This window comes from Diadema setosum, chromosome 9 (assembly GCF_964275005.1).
Source record: "Diadema setosum chromosome 9, eeDiaSeto1, whole genome shotgun sequence".
In the NCBI taxonomy this organism is placed as follows: Eukaryota; Metazoa; Echinodermata; class Echinoidea; order Diadematoida; family Diadematidae; genus Diadema; species Diadema setosum.
Genome location: NC_092693.1, coordinates 35796412 through 35804193, shown reverse-complemented (window position 1 = coordinate 35804193; position 7782 = coordinate 35796412).

Sequence of the window (7782 nt, the reverse complement as noted above, 5' to 3'; positions counted from 1 at the left end):
GAGCTAAAAATATTGGGGATCATGATCACTGTTGATGTGTTTTATTGAATTTTTTCCCCCTAGTTGGGCTGTGATGCAAAATACATAGGCGGAATCGATGATGTTGCTCATAAATGGAAACATAAACTAAGAAAATGTAAAAAGGGCAAACGAAATCATTTCCAGCATTTACTGCAAGACATATTTGACATTTTCACCTCTTTCCATTTACGTGTGACATAATTAATATTCCTTATCTATCTTATGTATTTTCTCTTATGTATTTTCTGAGGGTCCCATACCCTACAAGCTTTGCTTTTTAATGGGACCCTCCATTTCTATTCTAATTCTTGTATTAATATGCATGATATACCTTAAAATGAACATACTTGTATGTTGTTACTCGTGATCACATGTACGTTTTGAAATTGTTACAAATAAGCTCTGTTAATGCATTCTATATAATTTTCCCTGTTTATTTAATGGAAATGAAAAATAAAGTTGATTGATGGATTGATATCTTCTCTTTTTCTTATCTACTCTGCATGAGGGTTAGATGCCCCGCCTGGATCTGTTATATCTCATGTATTTCCTCCCTTTCATATTTTCGTTTTTTATTTCACTTTCTTTTTCTTTTCTTTTTCTTTTTTTTGTCATTCTATCCACATTTTTCGCATTCATTTAAGCCTACAGCTCGCCACCCCTCCCCTACCTTCAAACTTCTGAGGTACCCACATCATAAGCATTGTCTTTTGAGTGGGTACATCTTTATACCTGATGTTTCTCCGTGTCTCTTTGTGACAAAAATAATGGAAGTATTCATTTGGATTTCCGTCCTCACGAGCGATCCCTCTTTTCCTTCTATTCCTTAGTCTCCCCCCCCCCCCCTTTCCTTCGGATGCACGTCACGAGACCGACACCCACACGAGTCATACACCCCACGAGTCCCACAAGTCATACAGCCCATGAGTTCGACACTAAGCAAACAACTAGGCCCACGAGACCGACACATATTAAACCCCGCGTTCTGTCGAACTTATCTGGCTGTCGAGCTCCGTGGGCTTTATTTTCCTAGTGTCAAACTCGTGGGCTGTATGACTCATGGGTGTCCTTCCTCCTCCCTCTGATTATGATCCTGCCCTTCCCTTTATTTCATTGTTTGTCCTGTCTATACGTTCTTGTTTACTGTTAGCGTCTCTTATATACCTGCATGTGTGTGTCTGTATGTGTGTGTGTGTGTGTGTATGTGTGTGTGTGTGTGCGTGAGAGCGTGCAGGCTAGGGGCGTCACCAGCTTTTTTTCAAAGGGGCGCGTTTATATTTCTGGTTCCACTTCCGGGGTTCATCAGCTAAAGAAGCAAAAAAAAAAAAAAAAAAAAAAAAAAAAAAAAAGATGTATGAGCCTAAAACTTTATTTTTTTCTTCTTAGGATCTAAAGGGGGGGGGGGTGCGTTCGCACCAACTCATCCCCCCATGACGCCTATTATAATGTGTGTATGTGTGTCAAAGTGCGCGTGTGTGCTTGTGTGTCGTTCCGTATGCCTTTACATTTTTTATTCTGTTGTAAGTTTGATGTAGGCTTAATTCCTACAAAGTTGTCTTTTAAACAGTCCCTCTTTTCCAGTAACGCAAATATTTTGAACAATTATATTTTGTTCCATAGTATACCTGCAGGCCCCGTATGCGCATTTATTGTTGTAATACATTTTACGTTTTGTTTTCTTTTAATCTGTATCGATAACAGACGTGATATTGGAAATGGAATTTAATTTGAATTGAATAAAAATGAATTGATCTCCCGGCTGGACCCGTTATACGTTTGAAACAATGTATTTGTACAGTAATTTTTACGTTGCCAATCAATTGAAAACTGTGAATTTGAATATTCTGAAGGAAAACAAACAAGTAAACAAATTAAACAAACACAGGCTTGTATAATAACATTTAGGGTGGTCTAAGTTGATCAATTGATATTGCTCTTACCTCAGTAAATCGACGCTTGCTTGGTATTTAGGGCCTATATGGCGCAGAAAGATTGTCATGATACATTATTCCCTGTAAAGTGATACGCTATTGTATGATATTTTGGCATGCACGGAGGCCGGTGCATTACTTTGAAATATGGGGTGAGGACAGACTTGGAAAATTGCAAAACTGACCCAAGTTTGATGGTATTGGTAAGTCTGTCAACTCATACCATTATTAGCAGGAAAGGTAACGGTCTTGCTGTTCCCCTGAAATCTTCCCATGTCCACTGCAGCTGGGATGGCTCCGCGCAAACCACACACACGTTTTTAAAAATGGGGGAGGGCCGCGCAATTTATCATTAGTCTGGTGCCACTTCTAGGTTTCATCAGCTAACAAGAAAAAGGCCTTCAGCGCAACTTTCTGGTGCTTCTTCCGGGTTTCTTCAGCTGACAAAAAAAAAAAGAAAAGAAAAAAGAAAAAAAAGAGGATTTACTTGCGTTTGTTATACCACTTGCAGGTTCCATCATTGCCTAGCAAAAAAGAAGAGAGAAAAATGGCCTCTCTGGTAGGCCCTACTACTTACAATAATATTCTATAGGCTTAAAAAAAACAAAAACAACGACAACAACAACAACAATTACAAATCTTTAATAATCACATTTCTTTCTTCTGATGCCACTTCCGAGGTAAAAAAAAAAAAATGGGGGGGGGGGACCAAGTGGTTAGACCCTATGTATTCCTATGTATTATGCGAAAAAAAAAGTGGGGAATCTCGAAAAAAAAGAAAGAAAGAAAGAAAAAAGGGCCTCTGGTACTACTTGCAATCGGCTTCAAAAACAACATCAACAACAACACAACAACATCAACAAAACATAATTTAATTTTGTTGTTGTTGTTTCTGGTGCCTTTTTTCCAGGGCAAATAAAGTGGGGGGGGGGGGGGATAGACAAGTGTTATATATGCAGGGCTCGACACTAACGGTGGCCCGGTTGCCCGGGGCCACCAAAAACGCACATCGGGCCACCAAAGTTTCAGAAATGAAGACTTTGGTGGCCTGATCGGGCCACCAAAAAAGGACGGATGTTTGCCTTTGGGCCACCAAAAATAAGAGTTAGTGTGGAGCCCTGATATATGTATTCCTTATAGTATTATGCAAAAAAAAGAAAAAAAGTGGGGAACCTCGAGCCCCCCCCCCCCCCCCCCCCCCCGTTTGCGCCGGCCCTATGGGGTCGATCCATGACATCCCCGAGTGTTGCTTGGAATTTTTGTTTCCATCGGTAAAGGTCGCAAGGGCGTCCATTAGAGTCTCTCATACTGGCCACATCTTTTGAAACATCCCATGCATGCAGCTTCGATTTACATGGCGCGGGTCGTTTGAACATTTACTTACAACACATGACATGATGAACAACCAAATACAAAGTGAGCTATCAATCACTTGCCTGGCATGGCACCACTGAAATGTTGAATTCAGAATTCTATTATAATAATTGGCATTCATGGCTGACCAGGTGGGACAAAAGACACATAACTACACACAAACACACACGCACACACAAATCCGATTTTTTTTTTTCATTGACTCTTCATGACCGCTGCATGGTGTTCATATTTCAGCTTCTTGATTTTGAACTTGTCACATAATATTTTGAGATTTTCTGCCCTTTCCTCGAATGACATATATTGTAATCAAACAAGCATAGGCTGTCATTCGAAAGAGAATCATTATAATAATCTTTGTGATGGTATAAAGCGTGCATGATTTTATCAAGAGGAGGGAGATATAGGCCTTTTCAATCAAACTCAGATTTCCAAACTTGTTTGAAGAGTTTATGTTATGTATAAACAATAATTCGTTATACATGTACAATGTAAAGATGAAAAAGTAATGTGGTATCAGTCACTTAGTCGTAGAGGGAGACATTCACACAAAACTCTCCCAATGAGTTCTGTGGCCCCACCCCCACAAGCTTCCGTGTTTGCATGCATTCCATGCAGCTGGACGCTAGCTTTTTACACACACTACACACAGAAGGTGACGTTCTGTTTGTATTATGCGTCGATGGCGACTGCCATAGTACGTAGCGGATCGAAGAGCTAGCACGTCACGTTATGTACAGTAGCTTGACTAGTAACCGCTCACTTTGATACTTTATTGTGAATAACTTTACCAAATTATCTTCTCCCCGATCCAATCCTGTGAAATGTGGTTGGCGATATTGCTCTTTCTTATGTGTATTACGATCATCTGCTCACGAAGTCCTATAACGGAATAAACGCGCGATACCTTCGTCGTTACATCCTGTACTAGTAGCCGCTCACCCCTGACTAGTAGCCGCTCACTATAATAGATGGCGCGCGCGCCGCACATTACAAGGCTCTGAAGGATGCTAAGTCCCTTTCTGAATGATGCTAACTGGAGGGCAAGTCTGCCAACACGTGTGCCGAGGCTGAGATAAACATAAATTTTTGGCAGCATACGGTGTGGTGGATATTCTATGTAATTGTATTAAATTTCCATGTCCGAATTCGAACAATCTAAATTATCACACTAATGTTCGGTTTGTTGTTTTTCACTTTCTTTATTGTGTAAGTATGCTGCATTGGACATGTGTCGTATTTATTATTATGTGGAAGACGGGTTTGCTTATTTATAGTTGCGAAAATAGAATTTTATAGATACATGGGAATCCCGTCATAACGAGATCGTCGGTTCCGGGTGATTTTGCTCGTCATATCCGGATTCTCGTTGTATCCGAACGCTTGTGGAATTTACACTTTTATATACAAATGCTCTATTAAAATATGGCTACTTGCATTTTATTATGACGACGTCATATTGATGAACAGAAAAACAAGAAATGCGACAGGAAAATGAGAGAGCATTCTTGCGATAATTACAATTATTTTTGTTCTAGACACATGTTATCAAATATCTCAGATTTGACAAATTTAATCATATAATCACATCGTATATATATGAGGCCTTCCTTTTGTTAGCCCTATGCTGATCAATCTGCACATCTGAGAAGAGACAGAGGGAGAGATGAAGCAAAATTTATGCAACTACAGGTAAAGTATCGCGCTATCAACGCCGCGTTTAGCGTATAACTCGCGTGGATGAAAGCTGTGAGTAAAATCCGAATGTATCCTTCATTCTATGACAAATTATACTGATATAAACCACGTGTACTATGGTGAAAGTTTACACCACAATTTATACTCTCATCTTTTATTTCTTCCAGGGAAACAGCTTCCCGGTTGTGATGCATGAGGTTGAATGCGTGCTTTGCGTGAATGTGTGTTTTACCCGACGACTTTGATCGGTCAATGCCGTTTTATAAGAAAACGAAAACCACGTATAGATACCGGCTAACTGTGGATTGCAAAATCGAGTGAAATAGTACTTGTATTTTGATAGGCTATAGTTGACTTAATTAGAATTTTAGCATACGATACCATTGTATTTTAATTTTGACATTTAATTCAATTCATCTTATCAAAGTTACGTAAATGGGTAACTGAGCGGCCAATGTTTGCGAAAGCAGTGAATAATGGCAGATTCTAACTTTCGTCAGGGCTCGGTAACGGTTGCGATCAAAGTCGAGAACAGTTTTAATTTTAACAAGCAGTTCTTTCTTATCGCAAAGGATTTTTGAACATGTTCAAAGCTCCCAAAACATACAATTCGCTGTGTTCGCCGCTCACAGATATTCCCGTTACGTATCTTCGGAAACATTTGGGAGACGTAAACATACTGTACACCATTTTTTTTTTTCTTGTTTAAGCTATTAGATAACGTTAATTCGAATTGCAGCGTTTGTGATAACATTTCGGCATAAACGTTAATAGCGAAGGCTATAGATTCTAAATATTCCGATGCTGTTCCATCACGGCCCTCGGAAAGAGACTTTATGAACTTGTGGCGCCCTTATCACCTTGATTGCTTCTGTTTGGCACTGACATAATTATGTTAGTCTGTTTGCACGAAACGATAGTTCAAATAATTTACGGAGAATTAACCTTGTCTGGTTTTGAAATAAAGCGTGATTTTGCCAAATTATTAAGATCGGCTTAAAAGAGAATAAGTTGTCGTTGTATAAAAATCCGCACAAATTCATATTTGCTTTTCTCTGTTTTTAGGCCCGAAAATTATCTCGCAATAGCCGGCACTCCAAATCTCCATTTAGGCTAACATGCAAATTTATTTGGGACCGAACGATCATCTCGTTATAAGCGGATTCTCGTTGTATCCGATCTCGTTAGAACAGGATTCCCCTGTATACAAGTTATGAAATAGCCATTATTCATAATGTACTGAAATGAATGATTCGTGAGGTCTTTGATGTATAGCGATCAGTTATTAAAACATCTAAAACGCAGAATAGATCCAATGCAAATAAATTCACGTGCATTATACCAGTGCCCTCCGCTGTTTTATTCTAATATTCCTTTTCTTTTTTCTTTTTCTTTTCTTGCTTTCTGTTTCTTCCTTTTTCTAGGATCATTTCAAGTTGTACAAACGTGGCAAACAAGGAACTTTCTAAAAGAAATCCATTCAATTATATGTAATGTCAATGTCTCACAACTTTTTCAACAAAGCTTTCGTAAACATCATTATATCACCCATCCATTAAAAGCCTAGACGGCGTGCTCTGTCAATGTCTGTCAGTGTCTGTAGGCCTACAGTATAGATTTCAGAACTGGCATAAATTGGTTTTAGGCTCAAAACTTTCCATAAAACAAAAGGCTTATCGGTATACATCATTCTACGAAATACAGAAACATATAGCTTGAAAACAACAAATTTAACCTTTATACCAAAGTGTGGACTTAGATACCACCCGTTTCAAGGTCACATAACTTATAAATTGGCAAAATCAGGGTGTTAAAATTCTTACACCAACATGGTGTAAACATAATTATCTTAACACCGTTGATAACGCCAGGATTCACTCAAATCGGCCACCATAGATAAAACGTAATGTTTAAATTAACTTCTAAATACCAAAGTGTGATTGCCTGGATGTCATGGAGTCAAACCACGCCCGTAACCAGGCTTTTTTTTTTTTTCCTATAGGAGGCGGGGGGGGGGGGGGGGATGCGTAATTAAAAAAAGAAAACTGACTTTTCATGCATGCAAAAATTATTGTTTCGTTAGCGCCGACAATCTCGCTCAGCGGGAGGAGGAGGAGGAGGTGGGGGGGGGGGTTGCCTCATACCTTTGTAATCACACATTGATATAATCTCTTGGTGATCATTGCATCCCAATTTCCATGGAATTAATTATAAGTATATGAAAAAGGACTATAGGAGTATACATATTTATACAGTTCACCACACAAGATTTTAATTCTATATATATATTGAATGGAAAGTCCCCCAGACATTCTGGTCAATTTAGGGAATGCTGAAAAAGAATAAAAACATACCAGTTATGAGCACTTCGAAAAATGTTATCATAAAAAAGAAGTATCTGCAAACATTAATAAACAGGCAAATCTACAGCAAGGCTGGCGATCTTTTCAAACATTGTATACCTTCAAACATGTAACACTTATGATAATAAATCTTACGAATGCAAGAGTATGTTTGTGCTTAAAATTTCGGTCATATTAGTCATTTTCGTTAAATATGTCTGAAATAAAGATGCATAAAAACAAACTTCAGTGGTATAACTATATATATATGTGTGTGTGTTTTTTTTTTTTGTATATATACAGCAAAAATATTATATGGGATATAGTCATAACAGCAATATCACTTTTGAGTCCTGTAAATACCTGTATTTCTCAGCCGCCCGCTCATACGTATTATTTGTTTTATAATGTCGACG